Source organism: Phocoena sinus, chromosome 3 (assembly GCF_008692025.1).
Source record: "Phocoena sinus isolate mPhoSin1 chromosome 3, mPhoSin1.pri, whole genome shotgun sequence".
Lineage (NCBI taxonomy): Eukaryota > Metazoa > Chordata > Mammalia > Artiodactyla > Phocoenidae > Phocoena > Phocoena sinus.
This window is the reverse complement of record NC_045765.1, coordinates 94,660,745-94,677,840: the sequence shown is the minus strand read 5'-3', so window position 1 is coordinate 94,677,840 and position 17,096 is coordinate 94,660,745. Positions and strand designations below refer to the sequence as shown.

The 17,096-nt window shown below is 40.4% G+C and overlaps 1 protein-coding gene across 1 annotated transcript in view; it reads right to left on the bottom strand.

The window, feature by feature from the left end:
- ERAP1 (endoplasmic reticulum aminopeptidase 1) overlaps window positions 1-17,096 on the bottom strand; it is a 129,024-nt gene that overhangs the window by 90,527 nt on the left and 21,401 nt on the right. Inside the window, exon 2 of the mRNA XM_032626601.1 lies at window positions 2,645-2,701. The gene's annotated coding sequence lies outside the window, so the exon portion shown is untranslated. The remainder of the gene's footprint in view (window positions 1-2,644; window positions 2,702-17,096) is intronic.

Genomic DNA, 17,096 nt, shown 5'->3' with positions numbered 1-17,096 from the left:
AAGAATGAAGTTAGAACATTTTCTCATACCATTAAAAAAAAGTAAACTCAAAATGGATTAAATACCTAAATGTAAGACTGTAAACCATAAAACTCCTATACGAAAACATAGGCAGAATACACTTTGACATAAATCGTAGCAATATTTTTTTGAGTCTGTTTCCTAAGGCAAAGGAAACAAAAGCAAAAATAAATAAATAGGACCTAATTAAACTTAAAAGTTTTTGCACAGCAAAGGAAACCATAGACAGAATGAAAAGACTACATACAGAATGGGAGAAAGTATTTGCAAATAATATGACCAATAAAGGGATAATATCCAAAATATATAAACAGCTCATAAAATTCAATATCAAAAAAAAAACCCAATTGAAAAATGGGCAGAAGACCTGAGTAGACATTTTTCCAAAGAAGGCATACAGATAGCTAACAGGCACATGAAAAGATGCTCAACATCACAAGTTATTAGAGAAATGCAAATCAAAACCACAATGAGATATCACCTCACATGTATCAGAATGGCTATCATCAAAAAGACCACAATAACAGATAACAGATGTTGGTGAGGATGTGGAGAAAAGGGAACCCTTGTACACTGTTGGTGGGAATATAAATTTCTACATCCACTATGGAAAATGGTATGGATGTTCCTCAAAAAATTAAAAATAGAACTACAATATGATGCACCAATTTTATTCCTGGGTATGTATCTGAAGAAAAAGAAAACACTAATTGGAAAAGATAAATATACCCCAATGTTCATAGCAGCATTATTTATAATAACCAAGATATGGAAGCAACATAGCATTCATCAACAAATGAATGGATAAAGAAGATATGGTGTATATACAAAATGGAATACTACTCAGCCATAAAAGAATGAAAATTTTGCCATTTGCAACAATGTGGAATGGACCTGGAGCATATTATGCTTAGTGAAATAAGTCAGACAGAAAAAGGCAAATACTGTATGTTATCACTTATAGGTGGAATCTACAAAATAAAACAAATGAATGAACATAACAAAACAGAAACAAGCTCACAGATATAGAGAACAAACTATCAGTTACCGGTGGGGAGAGGGGAGAGGGGAGGGTCAGGATAGGGGTAGGATATTAAGAGGCACAAACTACTATGTATAAAATAATTAAGCTACAAGGATATATTGTACAGTGCATAGAATATAACCAATATTTTATAATAACTTTATATGGAATTTATCAACATTTTGAATCACTATGTTGTATACCCAAACTAATATAATCAACTATATCTCAATTAAAAAAATACAACTTTGAAATCAGCACCCTAACAAAACCAGTTAGAATCCTAATAAGAAATTATGCTAGTATGGTTAAATTTCCATGGGCATTTGACATAGAATCTCAATCATTCAAATTGTATGGCCTTTTCACTAAAATCATACTTCCTTCTACTTTTGAAATGAATGTCCTTGAAGACAGTTCCATAGAAATCAGTTTATCCAAAACTTAAAATACAATCCAAGAACAGCCTAATTTATCATTAATTTCTCTTTTAACATGGAGTAAATATCTTTTGGCTTCTTCCTCTCTACCTGCAACTACCCAGAGAGCTTAACGTAGAAAATGCAGCAATTCTTGAAGCCTATAACAAGCTACATTTTATACAAAGGAAAGGTATTTCTGCAGAATTTTTAGCTTTATCTTAAGTTTTAATATACTGAGAAGCTTTTTCTCTAATTGTGAGAAAGCTTGGCTTTAAAACATTAACATGCTGAGGAAAATTATGTATGAACCCACTCAACTTCCACAACATACTGACCCCATTCTCCAATTTACAAATACATATGTTAAGTTAATCAAACAATGAAGCCAACAGAATGAGGTGGCTCTAACATGTTAGCAGACTACTAAGCAAACCAAAACCTAAGCCTGTAAATGTCTCAAGGTTAAGAAATGAAAACCTAAGGAAACCAATCACAAACAGCCAACTAGTCTTCCCCAAATAAAGCAACTGCTTAAACTATAGCCAATCAAATAAGTTCCTTGCTTTGCTTCCACTTCTCTGTTAAAGTCTTTCCCCTAGGGGCTTCCCTGGTGGTGTAGTGGCTGGGAATCCACCTGCCAGTGCAGGGGACACGGGTCCGAGCCCTGGTCCGGGAAGATCCCACATGCCAGGAAGCAACTAGGCCCATGCACCACAACTACTGAGCCTGCACTCTGGAGCGCATGAGCCACAACAGCTGAGCCCGCATGCCACAGCTACTGAAGCCCACATACCTAGAGCCCATGCTCCGCAGCAGGAGAGGCCACTGCAACCAGAAGCCCACGCACCACAACAAAGAGTAGCCCCTGCTCGCCACAACTAGAGAAAGCCCGCACACAGCAATGAAGACCCAACACAGCCAAAAATAGATTAATTAATTAATTAATTAAAAAAAAAAGTCTTTCCCCAGCTCCTGTTGGTAGAGCATGCTGGACACTTCTGGTTTGATGAGGCCTGATTCAAATTGTTGCTTAAACTCTCAACAGTTTTAATATGTTTCAGTTTATTTTATAACACAATTCATTTGAGTGAATTAGCATTAAAGAAACACATGGGATAGGAGAACAGATTACATGTTTGCATTATTATTATAATAACAACATAATGAAAGTACTCACCACTAAGTCTTGTTGCCTGTGATGAGGAAAGTTGAAGAAATATCCCATGCACTTGAGCTGCAAAAATGTAAACAGTAATTCTGTCAAAACTATTTTCACAGGATACATTGAATCTCTCACTCTTGAAAAACTGTGTAACAGGAAGACTTTGGAGGAAAAGTCAACCCAAGTGGGTGGGCAGAGGTGTGACCAGATCAAAGCTGCCCCTGGGGGTTCCCTAGTGAATTGCATAGCAACCTCTGATTTTAAGATAAAGACTATGGCTCTTCTCTGTGATTCACAGCAATCAGCCATTTTGCTAAAAAAAAAAAAAATGGTGATGCAGTTTTTAAGCTTTGGCTCACCACCAGAGGAGATGGCAGCAGAATTTTGGCCACTTTGGGGTTATTTCTACCTCTTTCACTTAAGGGCTTGAGCTACACTTAGATCTGCTTTCACAGTCAAGTGAATTTGAGTTCCAAGACATCTCCTTCTTGGTCTTGTAGGTAAGAAGGAATAGAAAGATACAGAGGAAGGGAATTTTCAGTTCTCTGGTAATTAGTGCAAATACACACACACACATGCACACATGTACACACGTATGTGTTTGTGGGGATGTGTTTTCCTTCTCAAGTATAAACCCAACGCATCACAGGTGGATTATCTCTCTGCCTTTCTGCCCCTGCACATCTCCTCTCAGCATCATGGAAGCCCACAGCTGGACTCAGAAAATAACAGAGCTAAGTAGTTTACCACGGTACCAACCTTTGATGCGTGTCAAAACTAGCACTGATATTTAACAGATATGCATAGCGTAATTGTTCCAGTAGTTAAAATGTTGAAATACTTCCATACGGTTTTCCTGAGCCCACATCTCTAGACCACCATTCTGGTCTCCCTAGTTTCTCCCCTGGGACTTCCAGAAGTCCCTCACCCCAGCTTACCCACCTCTGGACTTCTTCACCAACCAGAAACAGAAGGTTTAATGTCTGGCCCAGCAGGGCATCCAGGCCTTGCTCTGCACTAAGGCAGCCACCATTCTGATTGGTCTATGGTATGTGTATAGTACTGAGTATTAAATATCGTTAATGTCACCCTGAGGTAAAACATCACTGCAAATGTCACATGATGGGGGAAATTACATATGCTGAAACTTTTGTCAAGGAGACAACTGTATGGAGTTAGGAGGAACAGTATTAAAATTCCTGAGGTGAAAAATAGGATGAGACCTCAAGCAACGTGCATGACTCATCTAAGAAAGAGTGGGTCTTGTTAAGTATAGTGCTGGGAATCACCGTGGGCCACAGGTGAATTGCTGGGACAATTGGGGAAAAACTATTTTCCCTTCCTCAAATGCAGTAGTCAACCTTCTCTACAAATACATTTTGGACAAATATTTAAAGACTATTAATTTGGAAAGAGACAAATTATTAGCCTCTCTGGGGTAGGAACATATTTCAGGCTAATACAGTTTGAGCAACTTGACATCAACTTCCACCTTACTCTCAGCATGCTCGAAGCCTCCCTCACATCCCGGCACCCATCCTATGCTCAGGAACAGTGAAAGAGCTAGTTCACAGCTCGCTGGAACTACTCATACCAGCGTGGCTGCTGCTTCTGCTCTGTTGCCCTCATTCCGTTAATTAGCCTTTGGCTGCAGATCCATAGCTGGCTCCTCCAGCAGCCCTTGGTCCATTCCCCTTTCCCCATCTCCGGCACTGTTCTCAGTGGGGCGCTGTCTTCACTGGTCTCTCCCATGTAACACCTTGTGAAATGGGTACCACCAGTTTTCTGATGTAAATATCCTTATTTGACTCATTTCACTCTTCTGCTGGGTTTTCCATCTGTTACCTCTTCTGGACTTTGTGGACACTGACCAGCCACTTCTTCTACCTCCCCTCTCCAGACCCTGATTTCCATCTAGTCCTTCTGCCTCCTGATGCCCTCAGCTGGCTCCTTCCCTCAGAGCCTCATCCTTATACACCTTTCTCGTCCAAGGCTCTACCACAATTGCTCCACTGAACCACTTACTGTTCCTCCGAGTGTGACCTATCCTTTCTTCTGCCTCCAAACCTCAGCATGTGTTGCTGTCTTTGCTTACAGCGCAATATCCACTCTGCCTGGCTCACACCTTCTCATCTTTCAGGACTTAGCGTCATGTCACTTCCTCAAAGAAGCCTTCCTGGATTGCCCAGGGCTGGGTTAAGTTAGGCTCCTATGTGCTCTCAAAGCATCTTGTCTTACTCCTCCCACAGACTTATGACACTAGGTTATTGCTGCCTTTTTGTTTCTTTCTCCCAATAAAAGTGAGCACTTTGGGGGAAGAAATTGCATCTTGTGCTCACTTTATCCTCAACATCTAGCATAATGCCTGACATAGAAAACCCTCAATAAATTTTTTCTGTAACGAACTACAACAAATAGTTAATATTTCTCATGTAACCCTGTGAAGCAGCTATCTTATCATCATTCCCACTATACAGATGAGGAAACTGAGCACAGAAAAATTAAGTGACTTTCCCAAAGTTACATAGCCAAGAAATACAGACGTGAGTTCCAGATCCAGGTAGGCTGTCTCCAGAGACTATATAAATTACTACTCTATACTCTATGCCTCTTGCTTTTGAGCTGTTAGGGATAGAACCACAGCGATAATACAGTATCATTTCCATTAGTTCAAAATAACCTTAAAAGCCATGTATTTGGTGAGAAAACATATTTATTCAGCCTATCTTAATCCTGACTGAACATAATGTATTTTATATCCAGGCCTAGACAACAGGTCCCTAGGGACTAGGGCAAAGAGTAAGGAAGAAAAAAGGTGGGGTCAGAGGGAAAATACCTAAAAATCAGGTCCAAAGGATAAAGCCAAGATCAGGTCCCCAGTATGTGTTCAAAACAGGTCAGAGGGCAAAGGTGAGGTGGGAAGCTGTGAAAGCAAGAACAAGGAAAAGCCGGTTGGAAGGGCAAAGAGTCTGAACTGTAAATTCTACATGTTTTTGCTGTTAAGCCACAATGGGAGACCAATTTGGTTACAGCAAACATTGAGCCACGAGTACATTCATAAACTTCCTCTTCATGTAATTGCACCTGATGACCTTGAAAGAGTAAACTGATGACTGGTGACAGCCATTCAACTTGGGGTTTATGCCAGCGAATACCGAGTATCTCTCAGGTATCTCTGAGCCTTAAATCTGGCTGACAGCATTTATCTTCAATAACAGAGTTAACTAGATTTACAGTACATGAAATTGCTCCCCTGGGCCAGCATTTCATTTGTTAGACGTGCTGTTTTAATAGAGCCCAGAGAAGCCCCTAACTTAGATTAATCATGGTATGTAAATAAATTGTCAACATAACTAATATTTCATGCCCAGAATCGAAGACCAACAAGGGAATAAAAGTGAGAAAAGAAAGAATAACAAAGTGGAATACCAGCAAGTTGTTCTCATTTTAAAACTCCCCTGTGTCCTTGGTTCATAGGCACACACAAATCAAATGGTAGCAGCCACCAAATAATTCTAAGAAGTCTGGCTCTGAAAACTGCTCCTTCAAGACATAATATTGGGGGAGACCTTCAATATGGCAGAAGAGTAAGACGTGGAGATGACCTTCCTCCCCACAAATACATCAGAAATACATCTACACGTGGACCAACTCCTACAGAACACCTACTGCATGCTGGCAGAAGACCTCAGACCTCCCACGTACCTGGGTAGGGCAAAAGAAAAAAGAAAAAACAGACAAAAGAATAGGAACGGGACCTGTACCAGTGGGAGGGAGCTGTGAAGGAGGAAAGGTTTCCACACACTAGGAAGCCCCTTCGCGGGCAGAGACTGGGGGTGGCGAAAGGGAAAGCTTCGGAGCCACGGAGGAGAGAGCAGCAACAGGGGCGCGGAGGGCAAAGCAGGGAGATTGCCGCACAGAGGACGGGTGCAGACCAGCATGCACCAGCACGAGAGAAACTGCCTGCTCACCTGCCGGGATGGGCGGGGCTAGGAGCTGAGGCTCGGGCTTCAGAGGTCAGATCCCAGGGAGAGGACTGGGGTTGACTGTGTGAACACAGCCTGAAGGGGCTAGTGTGCCACTGCTATCCGGGAGGGAGTCCGGGGAAAAGCCTGGACCTGCCTAAGAGGCAAGAGGCCATTGTGTTGCGGTGTGCGAGGGGATTCAGAGCACCTCCTAAATGAGCTCCAGAGATGGGCGCGAGCCACGGCTATCAGCGCAGACACTAGACACGGGCATGAGACGCTAAGGCTGCTGCTGCAGCCACCAAGAAGCCTGTGTGCAAGCACAGATCACTATCCACACTGCCCCTCCCGGGAGCCTGTGCAGACCACCAATGCCAGGGTCCCGTGATCCGAGGATAACTTCTCCAGGAGAACGCACGGCGAGCCTCAGGCTGGTGCAACGTCATGCTGGCCTCTGCCGCAGCAGGCTCGCCCCGCAACTGTACCCCTCCCCACCTGGCCTGAGTGAGACAGAGCCCCAGAATCAGCTGCTCCTTTAACCGCGTCCTGCCTGAGCAAAGAACGGACGCCCTCAGGCGACCTACATGCAGAGGCGGGGCCAAATACAAGGCTGAACCCCAGGAACTGTGCGAACAAAGAAGAGAAAGGTAAATTTCTCCCAGCAGCTTCAGGAGCAGTGGATTAAATCTCCAAAATCAACTTGATACACCCTGCATCTGGGGAATACTGAATACACAACGAATCATCCCAAATTGAGATGGTGGACTTTGGGAGCAATGATATATATTTTTTTTTCCTTTTTCTCTTTTTCCGTCTGGGTGACAGGGTCTTGGTGATCCAGCCGGGTGTCAGGCCTCTGCCTCTGAGGTGGGAGAGCCAAGTCCAGAACATTGGTCCACCAGAGACCTCCCAGCTCCACGTAATATCAAATGGCGAAAATCTCCCAGAGAGCTCCATCTCAAAACCAAGACCCAGCTCCACTAAATGACCAGCAAGCTACAGTACTGGACACACTTTGCCAAACAGCTAGCAAGACAGGAATACTACCCCACTCACTAGCAGAAAGGCTGCCTAAAATCATAATAAGGACACAGACACTCCAAAACTCACCACCGGACACGGTCCTGCCCACCAGAAAGACAAGATCCAGCCTCATCCGCCAGAACACAGGCACTAGTCCCCTCCACCAGGAAGCCAACACAACCCAAGAAACCAAACTTAGCCACTGGGGGCAGACACCCAAAACAATGTGAACTACAGACCTGCAGTCTGCAAAAAGGAGACCCCAAACACACTAAGTTAAGCAAAATGAGAAGACAGAGAAACACACAGCAGACGAAGGAGCTAGACAAAACCCCACCAGACAAAACAAGTGAAGAGGAGACAGGCAGTCTACCTGAAAAAGAATTCAGAGTAATGATAGTAAAGATATCCAAAATCTTGGAAATAGAATGGAGAAAATACAAAAAAAAATTTAACAAGGATCTAGAAGAACTAAAGAGCAAACAAACAATGATGAACAACACAATAAATGAATATAAAATTCTCTAGAAGGAATCAATAGCACAATAACTGAGGCAGAAGAAAAGATAAGTGACCTGGAAGATAAAATAGTGGAAATAACTACCGCAGAGCAGAAGAAAGAAAAAAGAATGAAAAAAATTGAGGATGGTCTCAGAGACCCCTGGGACAACACTGAATACACCAACATTTGAATTACAGGGGTCCCAGAAGAAGAGAAGAAAAAGAAAGGGTCTGAGAAAATATTTGAAGAGATTATAGTTGAAAACTTCCCTAATATGGGAAAGGAAATAGTTAATCAAGTCTAGGAAGTGCAGAGAGTACTACATAGGATAAATCCAAGGAGAAATATGCCAAGACACATATTAAACTACCAAAAATTAAATACAAAAAAAAAAAAATTAAAAGCAGCAAGGAAAAAAACAACAAAAAATATACAAGGGTATTCCCATAAGGTTAACAGCTGATCTTTCAGCAGAAACTCTGCAAGACAGAAGCGAGTGGCAGGACATATTTAAAGTGATGAAAGGGAAAAACCTACAACCAAGATTACTGTACCCAGCAAGGATATCATTCAGATTCGATAGAGAAATGAAAACCTTTAAAGAGAAGCAAAAGCTAAGAGAATTCAGCACCACCAAACCACCTTTACAACAAACGCTAAAGGAACTTCTCTAAGCAGGAAACACAAGAGAAGGAAAAGACCTACAATAACAAACCCAAAACAATTAAGAAAATGGTAATAGGAACATACATATCAATAATTACCTTAAATGTAAATGGATTAAATGCTCCAACTAAAAGACACAGACTGGTTGAATGGATACAAAGACAAGACCCGTATATATGCTGTCTACAAGAATATTACTCAACCATAAAAGAAACGAAATTGAGCTATGTGTAATGAGGTGGATGGACCTAGAGTCTGTCATACAGAGTGAAGTAAGTCAGAAAGAGAAAGACAAATACCATATGCTAACACATATATACGGAATTTAAGGGAAAAAAATGTCATGAAGAACCTAGGGGTAAGACGGGAATAAAGACACAGACCTACTAGAGAATGGACTTGAGGATATCAGGAGGGGGAAGGGTAAGCTGTGACAAAGCGAGAGAGTGGCATGGACATATATACACTACCAAACGTAAAATAGATAGCTAGTGGGAAGCAGGCGCATAGCACAGGGAGATCAGCTCGGTGCTTTGTGATCACCTAGAGGGGTGGGATAGGGAGGGTGGGAGGGAGGGAGATGCAAGAGGGAAGAGATATGGGAACGTGTGTATATGTATAACTGATTCACTTTGTTATAAAGCAGAAAATAACACATCATTGTAAAGCAATTATACTCCAATAAGGATGTAAAACAAAACAAATACAAGAGACCCACTTCAGACCTAGGGACACATACAGACTGAAAGTGAGGGGATGGAAAAAGATATTCCATGCAAATGGAAATCAAAATAAAGCTGAACTAGCAATTCTCATATCAGACAAAATAGACTTTAAAATAAAGAGTATTACAAGAGACAAAGAAGGACACTACATAATGATCAAGGGATCAATCCAAGAAGAACATAGAACAATTGTAAATATTTATTCACCCAACACAGAAGCACCTCTGTTCTTCATACATAAGGCAAATGCTAACAGCCATAAAAGGGGAAATCGACAGTAACACAATCATAGTAGGGGACTTTAACACCCCACTTGTACCAATGGACAGATCATCCAAAATAAAAATAAATAAGGAAACACATGCTTTAAATGATACATTAAACAAGATGGATTTAATTGATATTTATAGGACATTCCATCCAAAATCAATAGAATACACTTTCTTCTCAACTGCTCATGGAACATTCTCCAGGATAGATTCTATCTCTGGTCACAAAACAAGCCTTGGTAAATTTAAGAAAACTGAAATCTTATCAAGTATCTTTCTGACCACAATGCTGTGAGACTAGATATCAATTGCAGGAAAAAATCTGTAAAAAATACAAACACATGGAGGTTAAACAATACACTATTTATTAATCAAGAGATTACTGAAGAAATCAAAGAGGAAATCAGAAAATACCTAGTAACAAAGGACAACAAAAACACGATGATCCAAAACCTATGGGATGCAGCCAAAGCAGTTCTAAGAGGGAATTTTATAGCGATACAATCCTACATCAAGAAACAACAAACATCTCAAATAAACAACCTAACCTTACACCTAAAGCAATTAGAGAAAGGAGAACAAAAAAACCCCAAAGTTAGAAGAAGGAAAGAAATCATAAAGATCAGATCAGAAATAAATGAAAAAGAAATGAAGGAAACGATAGCAAAGATCAATAAAACTAAAAGCTGATTTTCTGAGAAGATAAACAAAATTGATAACCATTAGCCATACTCATCAAGAAAAAAAAGGAGAAGACTCAAGTCAATAGAATTAGAAATGAAAAAGGAGAACTAACAACTGACACTGCAGAAATACAAAGGAACATGAAAGATTACTACAAGCAACAATATGCCAATAAAATGGACAACTTGGAAGAAATAGACAAATTCTTAGAAAAGCACTGCCTTCCGAGACTGAACCAAGAAGAAATAGAAAATATAAACTGACCAATCACAAGCACTGACATTGAAACTGTGATTTAAAAATCTTCCAACAAACAAAAGCCCAGGACCAGATGGCTTCACAGGCGAATTCTATCAAACATTTAGAGAAGAGCTAACACCTATCCTTCTCAAACTCTTCCAAAATATAGCAGAGGGAGGAAAACTCCCAAACTCGTTCTATGAGGCCAACATCACCCTGATACCAAAAACAGACAAAGATGTCACAAAGAAAGAAAACTACTGGCCAATATCAGTGATGAACATAGATGCAAAAATCCTCAACAAAATACTAGCAAACAGAATCCAACTGCACATTAAAAGGATCATAAACTGTAATCAAGAGGAGTTTATTCCAGGAATGCAAGGGTTTCTCAATATATGCAAATCAATCAATGTGATACAGCATATTTACAAACTGAAGAATAAAAACCATATGATCATCTCAATAGATGCAGAAAAAGCTTTTGACAAAATCCAACACCCATTTATGATAAAAACCCTCCAGAAAGTAGGCATAGAGGGAACTTTCCTCAACATAATAAAGACCATATATGACAAACCCACAGCCAACATTGTCCACAATGGTGAAAAACTGAAACCATTTCCACTAGGATCAGGAACAAGACAAGGTTGCCCACTCTCACCATTATTGTTCAACATACTTTTGAAAGTTTTAGCCACAGCAATCAGAGAAGAGAAAGAAATAAAGGGAATCCAAACCTGAAAAGAAGAAGCAAAGCTGTCACTGTTTGCAGATGACATGATACTATACATAGTGAATCCTAAAGATGCTACCAGAAAACTACTAGAGCTAATCAATGAATTTTAGTAAAGTAGCAGGATACAAAATTAATGCACAGAAATCTCTTGCATTCCTATACATTAATGTTGAAAAATCTGAAAAAGAAATTAAGGAAACACTTCCATTTACCATTGCAACAAGAAGATTAAAATACTTAGACATAAACCTACCTAAGGAGACAGAAGACCTGTATGCAGAAAACTATAAGACACTGATGAAAGAAATTAAAGATGATACAAATAGATGGAGAGATATACCATGTTCCTGGATTGGAAGAATCAACATTGTGAAAATGACTCTTCTACCAAAGCAATCTACAGATTCAATGCAATCCCTATAAAACTACCACTGGCATTTGTCACAGAACTAGAACAAAAAATTTCACAATTTGTATGGAAGCACAAAAGACCCCAAATAGCCAAAACAATCTTGAGAAAGAAAAACAGAGCTGGAGGAATCAGGCTCCCTGACTTCAGACTATACTACAAAGCTACAGTCATCAAAACAGTATGGTACAGGAACAAAAACAGAAATATAGATCAATGGAACAGGATAGAAAACCCAGAGATAAACCCATGCACATATGGTCTCCTTATTTTGGTTAAAGGAGGCAAGAATATACAATGGAGAAAAAACAGTCTCTTCAATAAGTGGTGCTGGATAAACTGGACAGCTACATGTAAAAGAATGAAATTAGAACACTCCCTAACACCATACACAAAAATAAACTCAAAATGGATTAAAGACCTAAACGTAAGGCCAGACACTATCAAACTCTCAGAGGAAAATATAGGTAGAACACTCTATGACATAAATCACAGCAAGATCCTTTTTGACCCACCTCCTAGAGAAATGGAAATAAAAGCAAAAATAAGCAAATAGGACTTAATGAAACTTAAAAGCTTTTGCACAGCAAAGGAAACCATAAACAAGATGAAAAGACAACCCTCAGAATGGGGGAAAATATTTGCAAATGAAAAAACTGACAAAAGATTAATTTCCAAAATTTACAAGCAGCTCGTGCAGCTCAATATCAGAAAAACAAACAACCCAATCCAAAAATGGGCAGAAGACCTAAATAGACATTTCTCCAAAGAAGACATACAGATTTCCAACAAACACATCAAAGTATGTTCAACATCACTAATCATTAGAGAAATGCAAATCAAAACTACAATGAGGTATCATCTCACACCATTCAGAATGGCCATCATCCAAAAATCTACTAACAATAAATGCTAGAGAGGGTGTGGAGAAAAAGGAACCCTCTTGCACTGTTGGTGGCAATGTAAATTGATACAGCCACTATGGAGAACAGTATGGAGGTTCCTTAGAAAACTAAAAATAGAACTACCATATGACCCAGCAGTTCCACTACTAGGCATATACCCTGAGAAAACCATAATTCAGAAAGAGTCAGGTACCACAATGTTCATTGCAGCTCTATTTACAATAGCCAGGACATGGAAACAACCTAAGTGTCCATCGATAGATGAATGGATAAAGAAGATGTGGCATATATATACAATGGAATATTACTCAGCTGTAAAAAGAAATGAAATTGAATTATTTGTAGTGAGGTGGATGGACCTAGAGTCTGTCATACAGAGTGTAGTAAGTCAGAAAGAGAAAAACAAATACCGTGTGCTAACACATATATATGGAATCTAAAAAAAAAAAAGGTTATGAAGAACCTAGAGGCAGGATGGGAATAAAGATGCAGACCTATTAGAGAATGGACTTGAGGATATGGGGAGGGGGAATGGTAAGCTGGGACAAAGTGAGAGAGTGGCATGGACATATATACACTACCAAATGTAAAATCGATAGCTAGTTGGAAGCAGCTGCATAGCACTGGAGATCGGCTCAGTGGTTTGTGACCACCTAGAGGGGTGGGATAAGGAGGGTGGGAGGGAGACTCAAGAGGGAGGAGATATGGGCATATATGTATATGTATAGCTGATTCAGTTTGTTATAAAGCAGAAACTAACACACCATTGTAAAGCAATTATATTCCAATAAAGATGTTAAAAACAACCAAACGTATTATTGGCTGCTATGCGCCAAATGAAAAGGTGAAACTTATGTTGGATGACCCTCCCCACTACACACACACACACAGACACACACACACACACACACACTGTAGCCAGCAGAAGTTTTTTCCTCATCTCTGGACCCCCATGACTAGCACGGAGCCTGGCTTATTAGGCATCAGATGTTTGCTGACTTGGTCTCTGAGCCACACAGGAGCACTCTCCTTGTTCTTTCCGGCCTGTTCTCGGGCTCTGTTCCACCTGAGCACAAAGCCCCTCAGAATGACAGGGCAGCAGTGCACAGCAGGCCAGGGTTTGTCTTCACCCTCCCAGCTACTAGCTGCTCTTCTGCAAGTGTGTGTTGAGACCAGGGAACAGTTCTGCTGGCCACTGTGCTGCCTGGCACTGCCAGACTGTGCTCTGTGATATTAGATGGACTGGACCAGGAGGGATGTTCTCCCCTGTGGGGAGAGGGATCCCTGCTCATATCTCTCCAGAATGGGCACAGTCTGTGCCTCAGTGTCACTCTAGCTGCCTCGTAATGTGGAGAATGCCCCGGACAGAGCCGGAATGTTAGATCCCTCCCTTGACCCTTCTACTGGTCACTGTTAAGATCCCAGCAAGTGACTTAAACTCACTGAGCTTCAGTTTTCTCATGTGTGAAATGAGCTGATACATGCCATGATTTCTGTACAGAATTGCTCTGAGGATCAATGGCATAATATATATGAAAGTGCTTTTTCGACTGTAAAACAAGCCTAATAAATATAACTGGTATTATTGGTAGTTTTTGTGGGATTATCAACGTTGGCTGGTTTCTATGACTTTGATCTACTGACCTCAGCTTCATAAAATCAGTAAGGTCAAGAGGGTTGTGCTACTGTATGAGGGGGATTTTCACATATGAAATTTAAAATACAGTCCAAACGGTATAAAAGCATGGCCAGCATATTGTGTGTCTTGAGCAGTTGGGCTGAACTAAGATCTAGTTACCTGACATAGACTGGCATTCCAAGTTTGTGATTTAGCATCATTTTGAGATAAAATACATATTATCTACCAATCTGGCTGCATTTCACATGTCCTAATTATAAATCAGGCCTGGGTGTCTGGTTGTGGTGATATTAGGCCGGATTACAGGCTTTTATTTACAGAATAAATAGCTTATATTCATTTAACAAATTTATAGCTACTGTGCCAGGCACCCTGTGTTAGATACTAAGGACACAGCCCTGAGTGAAATACACATGCCCCCACCCTTATGAATTACCGTCTGGTAACCCAGCGTAGTCTAGGGCATCGGGAAGGTTTCCTTCGGCCAGAGTCAGTTTATAGAAGACTTCCACGAGAAGGAATTTTCTGGAATCCTGGGAAGTCGGATAAAAAGGGAAGTGGGAGAGCCTCCTGGGACTGTGTCATTCGGTAGCTGTTTATCGTCTTCAGAATGACTGTCTCATGTTTGCAGTCCCACTGCCCCAAAGAACGTACACTCAAATACCCAGCCTCCCTCACAGCTAAGCTGCTCTGCTAATCCATGCGCTAATGTACGACTTTGATTCAGAAGTGAGCAGCACTCCGTGGTAACCAGCCTTCAGGTAGCTGTGGCTTTTTTTTTTTCCCAAAAAATAATAGTGTAGGCAGAGGCATCTAGCTAGTTACTGAGAACAATTATTGTAAGGTCACAATTCTGACATGATTCTGTGACTAAATTGTGGGTGTTGTCTTCTGAGAAGTTTACAAGTCTATTTATTTCTACAGCCCTTATAACAATTCTTTGAACTGCCAAAAATCCTTTAATAAATTCCCACTGTCAAATGAGTTAAACAAGGAGGCCATTAGTCTGAGGCGGTTCTATTATCTTAGCAGCCTACATAAGCAAACCAAAGCTTAAGCCTATAAATGCCTCAAGGTTAAGAAATGGAAACCTAAGGACAACCAATCACAAACAGCCAACAAGTCTGGCCCAAACAATGCAATGGCTAAAACTATAACCAGTCAAATAACTTCCTCACTTTGCTTCTACCTCTTCTCTATAAAAGTACCCCCTCCCAACCTGTCCCCACCCCAGAGTCTGTCAGTGGAGTGCTGCTAACCATTTCTGCTTTGGCACTGGTCCACTGGAATCTAGTTTTGTGCAAGTAAGCTCTTACAATTTTTAATACGCCTCAGTTTAACGCCACAAATACTGCATCCGATTATTTCACAGCAAAGGAGGTGTGAGAAAGGTTGCCGGACCATAAGATCTTCTGGTCTTATTATCTGCTGCAGTATACAGAAGCAGCTGGCATAGGCGTGAGGTTTCCCTGAAAACACCATGATGTCACAGAGATAAAGAACTCATGGATACTTCAGCAGGGCAATCTGCAACTAACTCTCAGGCAAAACAAAGGACCATCTTAGTTTATGAAGAACACGAACCCCAGTAGTAAAAATCAAAGTGGCTTTCGACGGATACTTGCTGATTCTTATTTAAGGATTTCATCAAAATAGTCTCAAAGTTCATAAGCAGCTCCAAATATACTGGAAGATATTTCTGAAAATCTTAATCAGATTTGGCAATGTTTCCTCTGATGCTGCTGCTAACATCGGTCACTATCAGTAAGAGTAATGACTAACATATACTGAGTACTTATATGCCAGGCCCTATCACATGCCACGTCACTTGATCTAGCTATAACTCTTCAAGGTAGGAGGTACGTTAATTATTGTCATTTTACAAATGGGGAAACTGAGGCAACAGAACTTAACTAATTGACATAAGTGCTTGACACAGCTTCGGACCCAGGCCATTTAACTCCAAAGCCCTTGTGTTCAACACTCCACTAGTAGAGTAGAGAAGAGGTGATGTCCTGTGGAAATTCTATGGCATTTACCCAGTACTTTTTATGATCAAAATAAATTTGCAATTTAAAGCATCCCAATACCTTTCTTGTTCTAAAATAACTTGTGTGATTTGTGAACCAAGTTCACAATATTGTGATTCTTGGCCTGATCCAGGAAATCACTCACATAAATAGGAGACTAAATCAATCTTTGTTAAAGGTAATCACTACTATTAGGCTCTTTAGTTGATAAGACATTTTCATATAAGTGCCATGTCTCAATAAAAAGCAAACTCTTTAAACTAACTAACTAACTAACGTGCTTTCTTATTAGGGAAATTGAGGCTGCCAAACAAGGTAAAGGTGGCCTGGGAATCAGCTAAACCAATCAGCCACAGACAATCAGAAGGCAGCTATTAGCACATATCTCAGCGTATGACAGCCAGCAATGAGATTTGGAACTTTTGATAGAAATTCTCTGAAATTTGAGCGGTTATGAACAAAGGACATTAAAAGACTTCTTCATTATCTGGTAAATAGTTGATTTTTAGTAGCTAATGAGTTCTAAAGACCTCCTTTGTTACATTTTAAGCTGATCTCTTCTTGATGGCAATAAGGTCACCTTTTCTGAAGCCACCATGGACTGATTATATATTATTCTTTAGGCCATGCTGCATTCCAAGAAAGATATGAAGCAACTGAGAGAGTAAATA